Below are 23,140 nucleotides of genomic sequence, written 5' to 3'. Positions count from 1 at the left end.
CAATGAAGAGGGAAACTTGTCTAAGTCAATCTTTGGAGGAAAGAAGCTCTACCTATCTGTAAATTGACAGAAATGGAGATAATATAAATTGGGAAGAAATTAGAAAGTCTTGAAATTATGTCATCTGAGATGACATAGCAGTTCTCTTCCTAGTCTTAGAGAACCGGGGTATTTGAAAGGATCTGCAACACAACTGATCGGATTTAAAGCATTCTAAACCACAATCAAGATCTTGACCTGACAGTAGGATCTTAATTTAGTTTATTATCGTAACACAATGAAAGAAATATGGTAATATTTCCCATTACTAAAAATAAAAGATGACTTACTTAAACTCAAAGTTTTTAAAACCAAATTCAGGGCAGCTAAATCATATTGCCCTTTCAGAGCAAGAGTTCTGTATCCCCAGTCTGTATCCTGCAAATGGATGAGATCTTTGAGTCATCAGGTGACATAGGGTAAGAACTGCTTTTGTATATATTGTGTATGACACACACACACACACAGGGTAAAAATAGCTTTTGTATATATTGTGTACGACACACACACATATATATAATATAAATGTGTGTGTGTAGATATATTTGTATACTTATGAGTGGATTAAATTTGTGTGCTGAAGGCTGCTGAACTGTGGCACAGTAGTGTCTCTGAGTTTTCAGCAATAACTTTAATAATCTTCATTACAAGGGGTTTAATTTTCTATACTTTTCTGAATATTGAATCTATCACACAGGTTCAGGATGCCTCTAAATAGCTCAGTTGTACATGTCAGAGTTATGCAATAACAGTACCCAAGCTGGAGCAGGGGAAGAATGTGAAAAGGAGGGAGTGACAGAGAAGCTATTATGGACTGACCACAACCCCCAGTCCCCATCCCCCTGCAACACTTGGGGGTGGCAATAAATTCAATTACTTTTCCCCAAGCTAAGTGTGTTTTACCTGTGATGGTAATCAGTGAGCGACCTCCCCATCTTCATCTTGATCCAGGATACTTTCTCTCCTCTCCTGCACTGTTGCAAAAGTGGCTGGGTGGGCATATGGCAGCCAGTCAACATTAACTCACTGCATTTGTCTGTGCTGCATGAAATAATACCAGTTTATTCCTGTTTTATTCCTAATCAGACCTTTTTTATCATAAATCTGAAGAGTTTTGCGCAGATGGACTTTGGACTCCTCTGTCATATTTTGCATAATTTAACTGTTTGTATCATTGGCATGGTATATCACCAGTAAAACATAAAAACTATTACCCAAAGATGACACTACATTTTAAATTCTGAATTTATGCCCTAATGGTGAAATGATTAAGTGGAGAAGTAAATCTGTGGCCATTTACAGTTCACACACATTGATTACAGTCTGGCTGAGGACATGGATACTCTCAGGCTGGAGTTGTGATTAGCTGTGACTCCTGCAAATGAACTCATTTGCTAAACAATTCTAGCTGGCGATAAGGTCATGGTAGCAATAATTAACAGGCAAGCCCTGGACACTGAGCTGATAGTAAGTAAAACTGAGATCTTTCATTAATTTTTTTGTAACCCGCACTAGTGTGATATGGTTGTAAAAGAGTGCAGGAACTCATGATTTCACATTTCATTTGTAAACCTTCAAAATGAGGGCAACAGACTTCAGCAGTGTGCCAATCCCAACTTACCATCAGTCAGGAGTCACAGAAGCAAGGCAGTTTATGCTGGAAGGGACCTATGATGGTCATCTGGCCCAACCTCCTGCTCAAGCCAAATTAGATCAGGCTGTTCAGGACCATGTCCAGGCAAGATCTAAATACCTTCGAGGTGAAAGACCACAAAAACACTGCGGAAAAACTACCTGTGCCAGCACTGACTACCTGTACAGTGATTCCCACCTGCTCCCTACCCCTGGTATCTCACTGAAATATCAATTGGTGTAATTTGTGTTCATTGCCTCTTGGGCTTTCACTTTGCAATTCTGAGAAGAGTCCATCTCTGTCTTCTCTGCAAGGTATCTGAAGGCAGCAATTAGACACTCCAATCAGCACGTCAGCCCCAGCCAGTACTGCTGTATGGGGTTATTCCATCCCAGATTCTGGACTTTGCACTTCTTGAACTTGGTTGAACATTACGAGGTTTCTGCCAGGCCATTTCTATGCCTCTTAATGACAAGTACACCCCGTAACTGCAGACTTCTCTCTAGCCACGGACTTCACTTGTTTCTACTTTTATTCCTCCTTTAATTACTTGTCTTCTTGTAAATTCTCCTACAGGTTTAGTTTTATATTTTTTTTTTATCTTTATCATAAAAGTTTATTTTTCACTTTAATTTCCTCTACGAACTAATAGGACTCTTGTAAGTTGGATTTGGTTGGCTTGCTACATGTCTAAACTGATGAAACAGTATGATCCATTCAGGAGCAGAGGGAGCATTAACCACTTACTACCAAATTATTTCCATCTACTGCAAGTTGTGAGTATTGACAGGTCATGAACAGCCTGTAGTGAAGGAATTAATCACTGTAGGAAATAACATAAAATTCATAATAACAAAACAGATTATTCAGTTCTATTGGAAAACAAATTGCAGACAGGAAACTAATGAAATCAGTCACATATTTCCTAAACTCTAGTTTTATGACACCATTTGTAAACTATATGATAAAACAATATAAGATGATTTTAAAATACTTTGAATGGTACAAAGGCAAATACTCAATTTATTAAACACCAGAGAAATATCACAACTTACTTAATATTGATAATTGTTTTAAAAAAAAATTGTCACTATAGTCATACTAGTGAAACATCAAGTTAAGTAGTTTTTAAAGAAATAGGCCATTGCCACGGTAGAAATCTAACAGATTCACAATTCAGGTAATTTATATTTTTTCCACATCTGCAGCTCCACAGGTTTTATAGCCTTATTGGGCTGCTTTTATTTTCTTGTTCAATCAGTCTCCAGCACAGGGTGAAAAGATTGCTGACACAGGAAGGAGGGAATGTTGTGTTCAGATAATTCCTCTAATACCCAGTCTATCACAAACACATTTTAAGCCTGACATTCTATTAATAGCTATCTATCTGTGGGAAAATGCTTTGGTTACCCCCCCCCGACTTGCCCTCCTCTATCAAAATGAAATGAAAATCAGCTTTCTTATGGCAGCTGTTTTGAGATGTCTAAGTGCTTTGGACATTTTGCTTCCAGAGAGGGAGGCAGAAAACCAAAGCAAAGGATCTGCAGTGAAAATGCAGAAACAGACTAAGCTTATTTTTAATACTATGTCAAAAGGAGAGGTTTTAAAAGATCATACAGAAACACAACTTCTCGGTGATCAATGAAACACAAAATCACAGAATAGCCTGAGTTGGAAGGTGTCTTAAAGATCATCCAGTTCCAACACCCCTGCTGTGGGCAGGGACACCTTCTACTACCACAGGTTGCTCAGAGCTCCATCCAACCTGGCCTTGAACATTTGCAGGGATGGGGCACCCACAACTTCTCTGGGAAACCTGTTCCTCACCACCCTCACAGGAAAGAATTTCCTCCTAAAATCTGACCTAAAGCTACTCTCTTTCAGTTTGAAGCCATTCCCCTTGTCCTGTCAGTCCAGACCCCTGCAAAAAGTCTCTCTCCATCTTTCCTGTCAGCTCCCTTCAGGTACTGGAAGGCCACAATTAGGTCACCTTGAAGCCTTCTCTTTTCTAGGCTGAACAATCCCAATTATCTCAGCCTTTTCTTACAGGAGAGGTTCTCCATCCCTCTAATCAACTTGGTGGCCTCCTCTGAATTCAGTCCAACAGGTCCATGTCCTTCCTGTGCTGGGGACCCCAGAGCTGGAGGCAGTAATGTCACCTTAAAAAAATAAAAACAAAAGAAAAATAAAAGAGGGTGAAAAAGATATGTGGTAGTGATCATCCAGTTGTCAAAGTTTATATGAAATTAAAATGTGGCTCTCATTTACTAAATATGTTGTGACAATTTTTAGTAGTTAAAAATATATGATTCCTTGTATAATCCACTATTTAATGTTGTTTGAACTATGAATGATGTAATATACATCACTAAGGTTCTATCCTCTCTTCAAACATATTCTCATGCATATTTGACCCAACAAGGTGTAGTCATGGCAGCAAAGGATTACATAGTCTTTATACACACCCTATTTTTACCTACTTTCAGGATAATCCAACTTGGAGAACTTGCTGAATCTTCAGTTTTCTAGGATGGTATTTCTTGCCCTGAGATTCTTAGACAAAATCATAACATTTTGAAAGTGCATACAGTATTAAAGGTATCAGTAATGAGTAATATTCTTTTCTTGAAACTGGACTAGAGATGAGGGGAAAACCATGCTTTAGAACACAAAAATATTGAACAAATTTGGAAATACCTGTGTTTTAATCAAGTGAAAGTTAGGAAGGAACATAATCTCCCTCTTCCCCCTGAAGCCATATGGTTTGAGATAACTAAAAAACCAACTAACCAACCCAAGCTGTCCAAAACCAAACAAAATAAAACAAGTTGCCTTTAGGGTCATGTAACAAGTATATGTGCTTGGAGGTCTAGGTCATGTAGGTCTTCATTTGGCTAAGGTGTGTTGAAGGTGGGAAGATAGAGAAGGGAACTGGAGTCTGCCTCCAGTCCCTAAATATTCCCTAAATCCTGGGCCTAAGTATGTATTGAGATAACAATTGTTGAAAACTGAGTTCATGTCTGGGAGGTCTCATCTTGTTACAAGATTTACTGGGAGTGGGAAGATCTGCTCATGGAGTCATCTGAAAAGGGTGTTTGTTCTAAGACACTACTCCAAGAACTTTCACATGCACACCTGACAAGAACTTGGTTTCCTAGAGGTGATCTCTAAACAGATGGGATGTTTAATGTGCAAATTAACATAGTAATTGGTATGTGAATGCAATTAAGTAATGATATATTTACTTTGTATGGCAGACCATACTGAAACTCTGACAAAGGGTTCTGAGAAGTTTCAGATTCTTATCACATGAGCTAATGTCTATGCTGGTTTGTGCATTCACAATTTAAATTCTGACTCCCAATAAGCCTATAACAAAAAGGAAAAAAAAGTATAAAACCACAACAGATTTTATACATCCCTTGAAGAGTGTTCAGAAACAGGGATTGACCTGTTCAATGAAGTGATCCAAATAGATTTCCAGGAACTAATCTATCTTCATGTTAGCTGATCCATATCAGGAAATTAATTAAAAATGCACTGCTGTCATTAGCAATAATTCTTCAGAGAGTCTTGATAAAAAATAAAAAAATTTGCATAGAAAGTAAAGGTGGAATATATTACCTTTCCCACAATTTGGAGTAAAATTTCTTTTAAAAACAAACAACAACAACAAAAAGACCCTACCCCCAAAAAGCAAACCCAGCACCAACAAAGTCATAACTTTCCTTGTTTAAGCACATCCCAAAAGATCTCACAGGACAGCAATGAGGTTCTTTCCTGGATTAATCAATTACTTGTCTGACTTTGGATAGTGGCAATTTAACATTCCTTTACTTTTTCCTTCTGTTCCCAACACAGAATCGAAGAATCCTATTTTAAGCTAGAATCAGAGAGTTCTGTTTCTGAATAGATTACAATAAAAAGTGGAGCAAATTAAGAGTATCCAGAAAGGAGTTCTGTGGTGAATTCAGTTTGCTTCAGCTGAAGTGATCACAGAGCCAGCAGCTAGCAATGAAAATTGAGGAGGACTTTCACCTAACTTTAAAAAACTATTGGGGGGGGGGTAAGAGCTTTCTTCTGGAGGCAATCAATCCTTCTTCACAGACTAAAGAAACATCATAAATAAGTATTTTATCATAAATGACTAATTTTTAGGTAGCTAAAATAAGGAAAATTGAGTAAAACATGATGCCTTACATTCAGAAAATAAATTACTAGGTCATAATGGATTAACCAGCTGAGTTTACACCACTAGATGCACATAATTCCTTATATTCCCCCTTACTATTGGAAGAAAAAAGGTGTGGATCATGGGAACAAAGTGAAGATAATGGCAATCAATAAGAAAAGAGAAAATAGCATGAACCATCTGAGTAATGAAAAGAGCATGCCTATGCAAAGTTCTCTGTGACAAGTAAATGGGATGAGGCAGGAACAGATATGGCACACAAGGGAAAGAATCAGAGTCTTAACTCAGCCGATAACACCAAATGGCAAAATAAGCAGGTAAAAGACAAAGGTCAGGAAGAAGTAACAACATTATTGCTTCTCTGATTAATTACTGTAAAAGCCAGTGTGGAGCAGTCACTGAAAAGAGAAGTAAATTTAGTGCAGTGTAATAGTTTCTATGAATAAAAGCAATTGCAGTAACACTGCTGTATATATAGATTTGTGCCTTGGAGGCTAATATGGAGGCATTGAAAAGAAAATTTAAGTGGCAGGGGAATGGTTCTCCTCTTTCATCCTTAGCTTTTATTCAGAATGATAAAATAAATGCAAACTGGTTTTTTTTTCTATGCTAAACACCACAGGGCTTTATCAGTATATATTTTTTTCTAAAGAAGCTTTGGAATAAAAACTTCGTATCTGTTTGCATATTAAAGGGCCATAAGACACAAAAAAGAAAAGAGTCTGAAGCAAAAACTTAGATATGGGCTAGACTAACCTCTCTCCATCTTATGAAAACCATTTCAGGATATCTATAAACTCTGCAAAATATGGTGAAAAATACTGGGGAAATATTTTACAATCATTTAAATGCATTTTCATAATTTTGTGTAGTCTCCAGCAATCTTTTCCAAGGTTGTCCATGCTAGTTAGCAAACTGTTATTCTTGATATATATTCAGAAATTTGTGTCTCAAAAGATATTAAAACTGGGAAATTTCATGTTAAAATCTTAACTAAAACATTGTTGTCTGTATTTCATGAGTGTTATTTCAATTGTTCAATGAACACTGTTGACTGCAGACCTTGGAAGTTGATAAGCATTACTATCCCCTGTTCTACAGATCACCTATCTGAAGGTACTTAAAAGGTCATTAAATTTTAACTATAAAAAATGTGAATAGCACCTGTTTCTCTGAAATTTAAGTGAAACTTAAAACTCCCAGGTAATTTTGTTAAATATCCGTCTTGTTTAGGCAAAGACATATTTAAACTGAACTCTTCTCTTACAACCCTGAAAAACCCTAACCGTAGGGATCTCCATAATAGGAGGAGTAAGAAATGCCTAAGGAGCAATAATTATCTCTATTTTTAACCTGTATAATCAATAATACAAAGAGCAAGATCGCTTGCGCATCAACCTTTGGAATTTGGGAAATCTGTCTGTGCAATCCAATTTGATTCCATGAAACATTTGTACTCCTGTGTAGCTATATCATGGGTGTGACATTCTTAACTGACTGAGGTTCTGAAGGGCAGACCATAAGAAATAACCCCCTGAATTTCTCCATTATAGAGCCATTTGTTTTCACCTCATGTAGGTTACTTTTCTGTTGACCACATCAACCAGAGCAAAGGAAAATCAGATACTCAGGTCAGAAAGAGAATACTCAAATAAAAGGAGAAGATAGGAAGAATAAATCTGAAATCCTTGCAGTTCACTCATAAAGAGCACACAAAGTGAGGTGAAAGTTGAGGCCACATAAGCTGCAAAAGAGAACTGATAAGCTTTTACCTTGTGCTCAGTGTGTCAAATATAAGCATAAGCTTGTTCTCTCTAAATACATATATTACAAAGCATTTTGACAGCATGACCCTTTTTTTGATGTTAAAAATAATCTGCACATCCTTCCAAAAACATTTGGCCTCAGCTTTGCTCCTTTCTTTTTGAAATTTGTGCTACAGCTTTCCGTAAAAGCTGATCCTGACTTGTAAAACAAGGATTGCATCAGTGCAGAATCCTTTGAAAAATCCCACTTTACACCTAACAGAACAGCAGGACAACAATTATGTGTTGGTTTGGGAGCAAAGAGAAGATAAGTAAACTATTGTACTCCATCTTTCAAGATCCTAAAGCAGGTAACACAGATCAAAAGTTCTGGTCACCAAATGATCTGGCCACTCTTATTTTCTTGTCCTCTATATTTCACCCTTGAAATAAGTACTGAAAAAAAAATAACTTATTTTCTTTGAAATACATGTGAAAGACATTCAAGTTAGAGCTCTGTGATAATCCATGTAGCTTCTTGCACCAAATTAACTTTTCACTCTGGACATTTGACAAGATGATAAATAAACCAAATAATGTACAATGGGTTTCTTATTTTTATTTTTATCATGGTAATTATTTTAACAGTAGCTGACAGATAACACAGAAGGATGAGGAAAATGCTCCTGGATTTTGAAAATGAGGTCAACTAAGCATGTAATTACTTTCTCAAAGATTCACATAACTGGACTCATCTATTTGAACAGTAGTTCAAATCTTGGTCATTGTGTTCATACAGTTCCTCATTACCCATTGTGACTGCCACAAGGAGAACATCCTCTCTTTAAAAACTGTCTAAATGCTCCCAAGATGCTGAATGGTAAAATATTTTATAACTTTCTGTTGTTAAAAATATCAGTGACTTCTTTATTTTAATGCCTGTCTAAATTGGGAAAAAATACCTGATATCAAACACAGTAGAACACATTAAATACTAACAATGATATTTGAAATTGTATAGTATTGTTTTTTTTTTCTATTGGAGCTTTAAGCCTCTATTCATCTTCATTTAAAAATCAAAACTGCCACTCAAAAACCAATGAAAACTAGACAACTGAGACACAAGACTAGTCTGCATAGAAGGGTTTACACCCAAATATAAATCAAGATGCTTTGGAGGAAAACAAACAAACAAAACCAAACCAAACAAAAAAAGAGAAAAACAGTTGTTCTTTTAAGTCAGTGTGAAACATGGCAAAAAGTAAAAGAAAAAATATTAGAAACTGACAAAATCGCAATGCTGCCAAAAATCAGACCTTAAAAAAAGCCCTATATATGATTTCATAAAATAGTCTTTCCCTTGTAGGAAGGGAGCAACAGGAAATAGGAAGGGAATGCTTCAGTGTAATTCTACAACAATGTATTTTAAAACTTGCAAATATATCTGCATTTTAGCTTGTATTTATCCATCTTACACTATATAACTATGCAACAGTTTCAGCATTTCTAGCTAAGAGATATGTCAATTATTTCAATAGAAATGTCAAAACCCTGTAATCATTATACTGCCCATAAATCCCCTGACTTTTTCCAAACTTTGCAGAAACAACTCATTTAAATCAATTTACCTTTAAAAATTTGTCTTGTTAAGCACTAGCCCTGCAGATGGGTTTGAGATCCCCATTCTTTTTCATTTGCATACAGAAATGATGAAAGACTACAGAAGTGGAACCAAGCTGAAAATTCTGTTGTTAAAAAGGAATGCAATTCCCTCTCTCATACCTCTGTCAATTCTTTAAACTATAAATGGAAAATTAAACTGTTTTCAATCACAAAAGTATAATATTTAACTTAAAATTAGAACATTAGGCTGAGCTGCACATATACTCTAAGGTATCATTGTTAGTGTACAGCTATGTTGCAAGATTTTCCTGTTACTGCCAACTAAAAAAATCCATATATATTTAGAGTTATAAGAGTTATTGTCTTGGGGACAAAAGATTTTAGCACAGTCTGCTATAAAAAGGCCTCCAAGTCTCTGCTCTGGAGGAATAAGGACTCATAGGTCTAATAAGTTTTCAGATATCTAGGTAGACAGAGCAACACAGATATAACATTCAGCATCTGTAAATGCTGAATTAGCAGAGTCCCCCTTATTTTATAACAAACATTAAGTTCCTATTTTTTCCCAGAAGTAATAAAGAATAATCTTGATAGATGACTGCTTCTAAAAGAACACGACAAATAAAGCTGGTTTATTTAAATGTGTTCAAATATTTTTTCTTATTTCTTAAATAAAATCTTTCTCTACAATGTAGCACACGTCTGTCTTTCTTCCATGACTTTACAGTTTCATTTGGGGGCACTAATGTCCTGCATTTCCCTTTTTTTCTGCCCCTAGTAATATTTGTTCTTGCTGGTTGTCTTTGAGACTTTATCTTTGAGATCAATTTTATCCAAGAGAAAAAGGAGGTTGTAAATTATAAAGGTAAATTGTCATTATATGCATTTTTTCAGCATTTTCAAAAAAAAAAAAAAAAAAAAGGAGTATTTGGAGACTGAAAGTAGAATAATATACCAGAAAAATGATTTTCACGGCAGTCACATGTGAACACATAAACAGTAAAACACAAAGAAAATGGGTAACATTTCAGGGTAAATCAGGCCTGTAAAATGACTATTAAATGGTGTAATAATACACTGTACAAACAATAACATTTATACAAACTGTAAAAATTTGAGAAATAGAAGGATAATGGAATTATAAATTCTTGCTATCATATAATTTCAGATTTTTTTCCTGGGAATTATGTGAAGCAAATTAAAATATTTAGAGATATTTTTGCTTAAAAATATTTTAAACAGTTTTTAAAATATTTTTAAACTTCCTAAAAAGACATGAAAAACATGACACTTTTGAAACAGATGAGATAGTTAATAGCTTTACATCACCCTTTCAAAATCAACAAAATACACCTGCTCATTCAGAAGCCACAGAGATGGAGGCAAACCATTCGTTAAATAAAGTGCAAAAGCTGAATTTTCACCTAATTTCTAATAACTAAAATCCTCTGAAATGATCAATCTTCAGTGAAAAAATAAAAATATCGAGAATTAAGAGATATTCTGTCCAAAGGGGGATTTAGATTTACAAAGATGAAAGTTAAAGAGAGAACATTTTGGAAGGACATGTCGGAAATCTAGAAGAAAAATAAAATCCAGGTGAAGAATACCAGATTTCTGGTATAAAATATTAAAAGAGGTAAAATTTAAAAAAAAAGTAAAAAAAAAAAATTAGTTCATTTTGAAAAACACCCAAATTCATAGACGAAGCTATGACATAATGTGTAAAAAAAAAATAATTCTGTAAGCTATGAGGAATTCAAGCATTATTAATTTTTTTCTTTTTTAAAGAACTTGTTTACTCTATAGTAATATGAAATTTTGCATGTAACAGTGAAGTTATTTGCTAAACACTATTTTAAAAATAATGAAAGAAAACAACTATGAGTATAAAGTCATGTTGTTGCAAAATCAAGGATAAAAATATAGGATTTTTGATTTGAAAGTCTATATTTTTGGATGAACAAACTGTACATGTCATTTTGAAATTATTGGGCATAATATTTAAGTCAGAATTTTGGAAGTATGAGTGGGCTGTGAGGGTGTCAATATGTATTTCAATAAAGGGATATGGGGGAAATATTTCAATTCTTAAAATAATTTAACAAGATTCCACATAAAGAAGTATTAAAGAAACTAAAGACCAGAGGTCTGGTGGATAGGTCCCTTAATGGGGACACATAAAGCTGGTTTACATAGAGAGAGCTTAATTCACACTTTTCAGGGTAGAGAAGAGTCTGTGATAAAGTCTATCAAGGGCTGGTGTTGGGATTTTTTTTTTAACCAGCTTCTTCAGTGATGACGTAAAGAAAGGAGGAGTCAGGGAAATCTCCAACTTTGCTGCTGACGTTAAGCTTTGGGTAATTGCCAGAGGCATTAATGACAAGGAGCACTCAGAGGGACTCTGGTACCTGAGGTAATGGGTAAAGAAGGTTGAACATGACCTTCAGTGTAGATAAATGCAAGATCATACACCTAGGAAAAAAAAAAATATTGCTACATAATGTTAACGCTGGGAGCAGCAGTAATAGCTTGGGAAAAAAAGATCCTGGGGGAATTGTTAGCAGTTGTTTGAAATCTTCAATTCAGTGCAAGCTGGCAGCCAGGGGAGCTAAGAAAATATTGAGAGCATCATTAGGAGGGTTAATGGCAACAATAAAGAGGACATCATTAAAATTTACTTAAAGTGCTACTTAAAACCCCTGGGGCACTCTCACCTTGAGCGCAGCTCTGCTGAATGGGCAGTTTCCACGCTCTGTATCTGAGGAACAAGAGTATACTCAGAGAGGGTACAGAAGAAGAAGGCACCTAAAGCTGGCAGGTCTGGGTGTAAACAGGTTTCTTTATGCTTCCTAAGTGGTATCTCCCATGGGGAGACAGAGCATCCTGCTGGGATTACCTGGATAGATGGACCATTCATCTGACAAAGTTGTTCATGCACTGAGTTTTCTGAAAGCTTGCTTTACATACATATATTGTTCTGCTTTATTTTTTAAATGCAAGTCCAGCGTGATCTCAAGCTTTTGTCTTTGACAGAATTTGAATTATCTTGACTTGCTGAAGAATGAGGAACAAGTTCACCTTTAAAATATTGTATGGAAAGCTTGATACAGCTACTAAACGTCTCAGAGCACTACATTTGTCTGCAATGCTTGAGCCGGGTTCCAGTGCTTTGGTCCCTTCCTAGTTCAGGAATGATCAGCTTATGAAAAGGTGTTCTACGTTTCCTTTTTGAATGTGATTTTCTCGAAATGAATGCTGTCTCTGCAGGACAGTTGGATATGGACAAACACACTCACACCTAGTGACCCACACAGAGGTGCCATAGCTCTTGTGTTGACACCCCCACTTCCAAACAGTAGCAAGGAATTACAAAGGTTCAACGATATCTCCCTGTCAAGGTTAGCTACAAGTATTTACAGTGGCTTTTTACTGCTAAGTATGCTAAGTGGTTTTTTATTGCATTCCATGTCATATGGCATGGAATATCCCTCTGACCTGGGTTTGCCCCAGTCAAATTTCTTGCCAACCTTCACCCTGCTCACTGGGGGAGTCAGCATGGGAAAGAGAGAAAACTTTGGCACTGCTCAGCAGCAACAAAAATATTAGTGAGTTAGAAACACTTTTTTACACACAAATACAAAACACAGAAACATACAGACTCCTATGAAGAAAATTAACTCCACCTCATCAGACCCAGAACAACAGATAAAAAGAATATTACTTAATCTAGTGATGTAATGTACTGAGTAAATAAATAACAACAAAGTAGATATGATAACCATTAAATTTAATTCAATGGTGTAAGCATGCACATTGGTGACAGTTGATGATACTGTGTGGGTACTAAATAACAAGGAAAAAAGAGGAAAAAAAGAAAAGATAAAGGTGATTATTTTAACACTTATTTAGGCAGTAGGAAATTTTGATCTCCTAGGGAGGAAAATCTAAACGCAGAGCTCAGTTCTGAAAAGTTTCAAGAAATATGAATCCCTGCAATAACAAATGCCACAGCGAAGCCAATACTGTTAAAAATCACACTCTGCTTGATTTGCCACACTTTGGGAAAAATATATTTGATATCAGGAGGCAGCCACTTTGTTTATTGTTGAATCTTATTCTTTTCGCGTTATTCCAATTTTAAATCAAACAAATAAAATATGGTTTTCCCCTTGCACGGTTAGAAAACAAGATTTTTGCTTCTCACTGACAAGGTTTCATACTACCATGTGAACCACTAGGATTTCTGCACTGTGGTACAGTAGTTGCACTGACCATCTCTTCTGTTTAACCTTCACAGTGATGCTCCACTGTGCTTTGAAGTCAATATTACAAATATTAAAAAGACATTTGTCTGTAGCATGTACACTGTGCTTGCTGAACACCATTTCAGCAGTGATGGACAGCAGTATATTTTCAGGCACTTTAAAATATATCTTTCTAAAAGCCCTCCTCTATAAGGTGTGGTTAATATACCCATAGTTTAGGCTCCAGGTATGCCAAAGGAACTTTCCAAAGAACTCCTAAAGGTTTCTGTGTGTTTCTCTTTATTATAAGGTATATTATCAATTAAGAGATTTTTACCAGGAAGATATACACCAGAAAACTTCATTGTTTCCCTTAATGTTTTCTGCTTGTAGTTTTGCTCTCTAATTTTCTGTAATTTCTTATTCACACACTATTTACTTCAGTCCACTTAACAGTCACGTTCACTTCAGTGATATTATGCTTTTGTCTCTAATATCAATTCAAAATTAGAGATGTTACAAAATGTTATCACTTTCTAATCAACATGTGTATTTTTCATAGTACTTTATATATACTGTTATTATAATTAAAGTAGACTTTAAAAAATTCTTAAGTAGAAAATATGGAAAATTATGAAGATAAAATTAAATGTTAATGATAAATTTTCCCTTATTTTATTTTGCAAATCTACTTGTCTCAAAAAAATTATCAATTGGTTTAGTCTCACTTTTCTTGTATCTTTTACACTTTTCTTGGTATAATTTTTCATTCTGTAACATAACCCTGTCACCTGTAGTGACAGGACAAGGGGGAATGGCTTTAAACTGAAAGAAAGACGGTTTAGGCTAGATATTAGGAAAAAAATCTTTACTGTGAGGGTGGTGAGGCACTGGACCAGGTTTCCCAGAGAAGTTGTACATGCCCCACCCCTGGAGGTGTTTAAGGTCAGGTTGTATGGAACTCTGAGCAATCTGGTCTAGTGGAAGGTGTCCCTGTCCATGGCAAGGGGTTAGAACTGGGTGATCTTTAAGATCCCTTCCAACACATGCCATTCTGTGATTCTGTGGTAATGTATACCAGAATATTAATCTGCCTCTCAATGTAAATAGGAGATAACCTAGTTTTAGTTGTACTCAGACCACGTACGACATCCCTCTGTTGGTTAAGTGCAGATTCAGGTAAAACCCACATAAACTGCACCCCCAACAAATTCCTCTGAGTCACACAACCTTTTATGGTTTATAAGTGCTTTCTGGAGCCTTTAAAGGGACTTTTTTTCCCCCCCCCAAATGGTCTGTATCAGATTAAAATTGTGCTCCTTGTGCTGGCTCAGCTAAGCCAGGCACAACTGAAGAGGGGTCAGAGAGCATTAATCCTTCACTCCTTACCACTGAACTGCTTGCAGAACACAGCACATGGCCTCCTCATGCTTCCTAACAACATCAAAGCAATGATGATCCAGGCAGATGATCCAGGGGATTCTGGTGCTGATGAACAGATACATAGGTCAAGTAGCATGGATAAGGGAGACAAAGTCGGGATCTATATTCAGGATCAATTCAGTGTATTATACAGGGAATCAGAGTCTGGCAGCCCTGTGAGCATCCTGCATCATTCACTGCTCCCTTGATCTTAGACATCACAGTATACAAAGTGACCCAACTAATTAGACAGTTTGTCTTCCAGCTGCAGTAAAAGAGGGTTTTACCTTTCAGTTCCTAAATAAAGGTGTTTTGCAGAGAGTCAGTCCTTTCTGCTTTTTTGAGTCAATATGAAATTGCAGCTAAACGAAAAGTTGAGGGAAACAACCCCCCATATTGTTGGATTTTTTTGGTCTTTCCGTTGATCTCATTTGGACTTGGCTTTTTGCCTGGTCATTTCTTGGTGCCCAGTGGGAAGAAATGAGGAGGCTGATGCATCAGCTTTCGCTGTCTGCAAACTAAGAAGGAAAAAAAGAGGACCAATTTCATGGTACACAGAGTCTAAAGTGATAGTGAAGGCAAAAGGTTTCAAATGCCGTTACCTGATGTCAGAAATGGATCTTTAATGGCAGATAAAAGCTGATCATATCCCTAAAGTAAAATAAACCAGGGGATGACAGCAAAAGATGTTCATAAGGAATGAAAAGAAAGTGCTTTGCTTTGGAATGAGGCCATAAGGAAAAGTGCAGCTCAGGATAATTCATTTTACAATCTTCCCCAGGCTGTATTAGTCCTGTTGCAATTTTGCAGAATAATAGAACTAAAATGTTCTTTCCTGGAGCTGTGAGTTCAGCTTCATTAGGTCTTTTTTTTTATATATATATATTGTCATCTAGATAGCAAGGAGATATGTCCCTTTTATCACCCAAAATGGACAGACACAGATAATTAAGTTGCCTGTTCTAATATCTGGGAGGATCAACTAAGCTTAGGGGTGTAGTGCATGTTTCTTTAGAAATAGCCCGCTGCTTTTGTAGGAATTATGTCAGGTAACTCTAATAAATCCAGTTGATCATAGCTGGAAATTGGTCTGATCCAAAGCCCACTAGAAGAGGGAGACTATCCCTGATATCACCATGGCTGCTGTGGTGATGAAGCCAGCCCCAGGAGATCAGAGAATGGTGATTATATTTTAAAAAAATCACATTTGTGTTTGCATCTTACTGCACTATGTATTTATACTGGTTAATTAAAATTGAAATTCACTGTGAATATCTCAGATTTCAGTGGTGTTTTAAATCTATATCCAAATACAGCTTCTTAAATACATATTTAATTAAGAAACGATGTTTAAAAGTAATTTTGTAGCAAACTGTAGTGCATCTCCTTCAGTTCCTGTATCTATAAAAGTTTCAGCTTAGTTTTCAACTCTTGTCAGCATATAAAAAGAAGCTAAGCCACATTAAAAGTCTCAACATTATTTTGACTAATCAGTCTACTTAAAAACCAGTGATGCTTAGTCCCAGCTTTTAACAAGCGTTTAGGTGAGATGAGATGGTGATCAACTTGAGAATAGTTCTAAAATAACTTGCATGTTCATGAATACTAAACAAATTAGTTGCTCAGGAAAGCATATTGCCACAACAGTTGGAAAATCAACAAGAGAAAATTAAACCTGATTCATAATTTCAGCTTTGATTCAGTAAAGCATGGAAACACATGCTTAAAGCTGAGCATATTATATCATATACCTTCCTTCTGGCATGGAGCTGGCACAGTCAAGTCAGTCTCTAAATGAAGAAAAAGGAGAGTAAGAAGTCCTCCCTCTGAGAAATTTCTGTTGAGCCAGGGAAACTATAGAAGGGTAAAGAATCAATTAGAGTATGAAAAATACACTTGTAAGGGAAGCTGTGCCAATAAAAACAGGAAAGAAGCAGATGCTACTTTTTTATTAGTAATTTCAGCCATGTTCATGTGACTAAAGAAGTGAATATTATCAAGAGTGGGTCAAGGTTTCTGCCTGAAATATGGGCAAAAATAAATAAAAATTGTTAGAGAGAAGTTATTATTAAGCAGAGGTTTTCAGCTAGTTGGATCTGAGAAAATTTTTCTCAAGGTATTTAAAATCCTCCAAACATCTCTCCAAATGAATAATAAAATACAAATATTAAATGGCTTCAGAAAGACTTCATAAAAAGGAAGAATGAACTGGCTGAAAACCCCAAATCTACCAGTGCAGGTTCAGCTCCAAGGACAAATATCTGAAAAACAATGGAAAAAATACTCCAACTGAACATCCCAAATGAAACAGAGATGTTAGGAAAACAGGGAATTTAGAACATGGACCTTTCAAGAACCATTCACTCAGAACAATTTCAGTCAATTTTTTTTTTCCAAGGAAAGAAAGAGCACAGGTTTAGGTTAGTTACTAGGAAAAAAATACTTTACTGTGAGGGTTGCGAGGTACTGGAACAGGTTGCTCAGAAAAGTTGTGGATGTCCCATGCCTGGAAGCGTTCAAGGCCAGATTGGATGGAGTTCTGAGTAACCTGGTTGAATGGAAGCAGGGTTGGAACTAGATGAGCTTTAAGGTCCCTTCCAAATGAAACCATTCTATGATTCTGTCATGGCAAAGATTTTAGGTTGGGTCAGTCAGACATTTTGACTTAAGTAGGCTTCTGATTTTGCTTTATATGAACATTTATCGTAACAAAACTTTGCAAAGTGGATACAAAGCTTTTGAAAAGCCGTTCTCAGAAGGCTGCCATCAGTGGTCTGGCACCTGCAGCCTGTGAAAGGCTTATTTAAGCAGAAATAACTGATTAACAACAATATTTCTATATAAACATAGTGGAATACACACAAAATGAAAATATACGCATTTTATTCCTCTCTTTCTTTCTGATTAGCTTCAAATAGGAATATATTTGCTATTGATCTGAGCTAGTCTTTACTGTGCTTTGTCCAGTGACCAAAAGATTAATATCTCAAAAAGCTGAATATTTTATTCCAATCAGATTAATGGCAAGTCCTCATTAAATGTTTCATTGTGGGCTTGAAAACTCGTGACCCAGTGAATGGGACATCAAGGAAGTGAAACTCACCTTTACTGACACTGCAGTGTTTATAGGTTACCAAAGAGAAATGTACTCCACTTCTATTTTGCAGTGATTTCCCATCTTGCATAGAAATATTCTACAGATTTATGGAAAAAAAAAAAAAAAAGAAAAAACCTCCCCAAAGCATCAAAAAAAAAAAAAAACAACAAACCAACAAAACACCCCGAAAGCCCCAACAATAAAGGGTTTTCGTTATTCATATTAAAACCTTTTCAATCCAAGCACATACGTTTTGCCGGCAGTACAGTTCTAGGCACAGCTTTTCAAATAAACCTCTCCCAAGCGTCGAAGGGAAAATTAAGGCTTCCCTCTGTGAAGGATCAATCTGCCCACCGGAGGGCAGTGCTGCTCTTCACCAACCTCATATTTTTCCTCCGCTATTTGAAAGGAAAAAGGGACAAGGAAATTTGAGCTTCAGGGTGCAGCTCTGCGAAGTGCACCTTTCCTGCTGCTCCTACGATTGCACTGACAGCTTAGAATGGGGAAAACACACAGAAATGTTCCCAAAGAAAGTTCTGTTCTGGATGTAGTTAACCAGCGTGTACATGTGTACATACAGGCAGCTGCCTATACACATGTATACATTAATTCCTTTGGGGGATGCTTCTACAACTTACTACAATTTACTACAGTTTCACTCTGGTTTTGACAATGCTCAGCTTTTGTAACTTTGATAGAAATAATAGATCTCAGTTTGAGCTACACAAAAAAGAAAGAATTCAACAGTAAGCTCTATTTCTGAAAGTGACAGTCTTAATTTCCTGCTCCGGAGCCACGTTGTGGCTGTTTTGTTATTATTGCTACAGTTACGAAATTTTAGAAAACCACTGCAAACAAACTTTATTTCTGAGAAAAACTGCAGTTACCAGAAAATGTTCTACTTACGCTTTAAGCATCACATTCTGGTCACTGAGTAATTACCGAAATTATTCGGTTCTTTCTTTCACTTGGAAACTGATGATTACATACAGTATGACAAAACAATTCTGCTTCTTGATAAAAAGATTGCCTCTTCCTAAAAAGATCAGGAAAAGCAATGCATTCCAGATGGTTGCATGAAGTCCTTGGACATGAATCTTTCAGCAACACATGTGCTTATGTATCTGCAATGTTCACTCTTTAATCTTATGCTCAAAAATAAAAGTAACTTTCAGTTTAAGAAAGATAAAAAGAAGTAAAAGCTGTTGTGCTTTTTTATTCAGAAAAGTAGAGATTTTTTTTTTTCAGCATTAATTTTCACCTTCAGGATTGCACATTAAGGCGAGACAAGTATTTCTTAGATTCTGCTTTACCGCTACCTATGTAAATATTGCTATTTAATCAACTTCAAATGTGTGAAGTGGGTACAATGGATTATAATCACTCAGGATATCAGCACCGAAAAATGAAGCTTCAAAAGTTTTTCTTCATGGAAACCTTGTTTACAAACCCCAGAAATATCCCACCAGGCTTTCTAAGGTGGTACATCTCCAGTGTGGTGGTGATTCTACGTACAATTTAATGCAGTCTTCTCTACAGAATTTTTAACAAAGTCCAATCAAGCTCATCAACAGCAGTAGATGGGAAATAAGATTGAACATGCCAAAGGAGATTTCTATGTAGATCATTATTCCTGGGCAGAAGAGAATGACAGCAGTGCTGGGGAAAGAATGATGGTCCTGAAACTCTGATCCAGTTACATAGGTTTCAAAAAGAATATTAAGTACAAGAATAAGGATGACCTGTTTGTGAACTGAGAGTCCTAGGCAGTTTCTTTAGTTTAGTTGCCAAATTAGATTGTATCTTGAAAAATCATTTCTAGGGAGCATTTCTCAAATGAAGACAAGGGAATCCAGTCGTGCTCTGATTGCATCTGTCTCTTTCTTGTTTTCCACTCACTGTTGCTCATATCACCATTTTTAAAGTCTTTAGATACTGAAACTGTAAGTTAGATAACTGAAAGGGTCCCTCTGGATTTGCTGACTCTGTATTGGCATCACTTGCACTTATCACAACTGCAGAGGCAAGACCCGATCTGATAAATTGGAAAAGATTTTGCGTGGTAATGAGTAGGCTTAAAATTCAACTTGGTGCATCTCCCAGCACTTTTATAGTGTCACCTTCCAGCCTTCTCCTCACATCCCCAGATCAATTCTAATATGATCCCTGTGTCTTCAAATTCACTGATTGTTTTTTAGCTGGTATGGCTGGTATGGCAAATTCCTCTCTGATATGTACATGTTTTTCTCTTTGGATGTTTTCATAATGTTGGACCATGAGGAGAAAGATAGACTGCTAGTAAAGAATTATTCTATTTCATTTTTTTTACTGGTTTTAAGTTGACAGGCTTCAAATAATCAGTAAATGAGGAAACTCAGCTCACTTCTCTTAACCTTTGAACACGAAACACGGAGAGCTAAATAGCCACAAATCACCTGCAGAATGTCCTTGATATTTCAGATGTTGTTGACATCAATTACAACAAGGACACTTGAAGCAAAATAAGAGGAAAAATAAGCTGTCAGCTTATAAAGAGTATATCTATAACTCATGTTTTTCTTTCTCTTCATTTAAATTAGGGTTTAATTTTTCTTGCAATGGAGGCTGGTGGACTCTGTTGTAATAGTTGTAGGTTCCACATGTAAACTCTTCTAAAGTTTCCTATGCACTCATCTCTCCGTCTTCATCTCTTTTGGTGTATATTGTGTTAGGCCTTGATTTTACCTCAGAGTTTATTGTGACTTGAAAATTGATGTGTTAATCTTGTTTGCTTATTGCCTTGTACAAAGCTTTGGTATGATATAACTGTTAAAAATCTGGTGGTGGATGGAAGGGACCACACATTAAACAGAGATGTAAGAATTTCTTATTAGCCTAATAAAATCATAATACTAATGAAAATGAAGCAGTAACTGAATACAGTTATAAAATACTAACAACTCAAACTAGTAAAGAATAAAGTCACTGACAATAAAACACTCCCAACAGTTCTACAGGAACACCTACAAGTCACCTATGCCTCAAATGTGTTATGTTCACCTTTTCTCTGTCTGCCAGGGTCAACGGTGACAATTTTCTTAAAGCAGAGAGATCTAGAGTGACATCAGCATCCTAAAGTCTTTTCAGGAGAATGATGGTGGGTTTTCTTTTTCCTCACCTAATGCTTTTCCTCTGTTCCCAGGGAAAGGGTGAAAGCTGCCCCACAGGCCCCCAGTATAACCCTGGGACTGCCTGAGTCTGTCAGCCCTTCCCCTCTGGCACTCCAGGGGCAGTGCACCCATGAGAAAAAGATATTACTGATAGTTCCAAGTGGATTATGTGAGGCTGTCCTAAAAAATTTTTATTGGCCTCAGTAAGAAAATAGTCTGTTCCATATATAAATGATGTCTATTTTAATTACTGAGGTAATGATCATAATACCTAACTTAATCTAATCATTTCTAGAAACTGGAAGAAAAACTGAATAAATAGATTTTTGCTAAAGTTAATAGCTAAAATTAGAATTAAAAAAAATAATTTTATATCCTTTAAACATACTGGAATTAGTTACCTTTTGCAAAGTAGCAGGGACAGCTTTTCTTCCACAATCAGCCTACTACAGAGTAAGTGGATCCAGAAGATGTACATATGGAAAAATGATAGGTTATGTTCTCTTTCTGAAGAAAGAGAAAATTTAGCACATAGAGTCAATAATGCATGTAGAAGAGTAAAGCAGCTCAGATTGGAAAAAAGGATATTATCCTGTTTTTCTCTTACATAAGTGACACTAGTTAACTTGGGAAAACTTTCTCTTTCTTCTTTCTTTGTCCTTTAATTTAAATTAAGGCTTCTGGACAATGACATAAGAGTCGAGGAAAATAGACAAACAAATCTCTTATTTGTCATCATCGGATTTCAGCTAACATTAATATTTTCCTCCATGGTACTACAGATAAACACAATGGTATTGGACCAGGCATAAGAAATACTGAACATTACAAAAATATGCAATAGTGAACAGAAAATAAGAAAAAATATTCCTCCCCTATAGTACTGAAACTAAATATGTGCATTGGGAATGAGCTGTGTGATTTGATATGACTTCTGTATAAAGCTCAGTCATATCTTCACATTGCAGTCAGGTTTTCTGCATAAGACCCTGGGCTTTGTTTGCAAGCCTTCCACTTAAATATTTTTGCCTTCCATCAAAGGTTTTCACCACTTTTGTTTCCATTAAAATTCAAGATGATTTCCCCAAATAAATATGGTCCATTTTTTTTTTTTTAGACTCATGTTTTTTTTGTTATTTTCTGTTCCTGCTGACTGTTCTTACTCTCTACATAACTTAGACATTACATTGCATTAGGTTGTATTCAGATCCAAACAGTGTACACAGAAAGTTCTCTCTTTCCAGGACCTGGGCTACTGAAACACCTCATGACCGTATAACTCTGACTGTTCACTCAGCTCCTGCTTCAGTTTTGGTCTAACACACAACTGATGCTAAGACTAGATTCTCTGGTCAAAGCCAGAGCAATGTGTTGGCCAGACACAATGGATGAGAAGGGGCAGAGGTCACAATGTGGCCATTATCACCAGCCTGTTTCCCTCTCCTGAAGACATACAGTAATTGTCTGGAAGTTTCTTAAGACACCAGTAACTAATGGATGTGGTATAGAACAAACGTACAAGATGGAAGGTATAAATACATCAGCTTACCTCAAGCTTAGCCTCAAGCTGCGCCAGAGGAGATTCAGGTTGGACATAAGGAAGGAATTTCTTCACAGAAAAGATTAAACATTGGAATGGATTGCCCAGGGAGGTGGTGAAGTCACCACCCCTGGAGGAGTTCAAGAAATGACTGGATGTGGCATTAAGTGCCATGGTCTAGTTGACAAGGTGATATTCAGTCAAAGGTTGAACTCAATGATCTCGGAGGTTTTTTCCAACCTAAATAATTCTGTGATTCTGTGAAAAAAGCCTTTGAAGCAGATCCAACAGCAGCTGGACAGCCAGGGCTTTTGTGCTTCCCAGAGTGATGCAGGGAAGGAAGACGAAGAATGAGCGCTCTCACCATCGTCTAGGGAACCATTTTACTCACAGACACACAAGTCTGAACAAAGGGAATTGAGGCACTATTTGTCTTGTTTGGTTTTATTTTTG

The sequence above is a fragment of the Manacus candei genome, unplaced genomic scaffold (genome assembly GCF_025592945.1).
Source record: "Manacus candei isolate 608988 ecotype Guabito, Panama unplaced genomic scaffold, ASM2559294v1 h1tg000014l, whole genome shotgun sequence".
Classification (NCBI taxonomy): Eukaryota; Metazoa; Chordata; class Aves; order Passeriformes; family Pipridae; genus Manacus; species Manacus candei.
Note: the sequence above shows the minus strand (reverse complement) of the source record.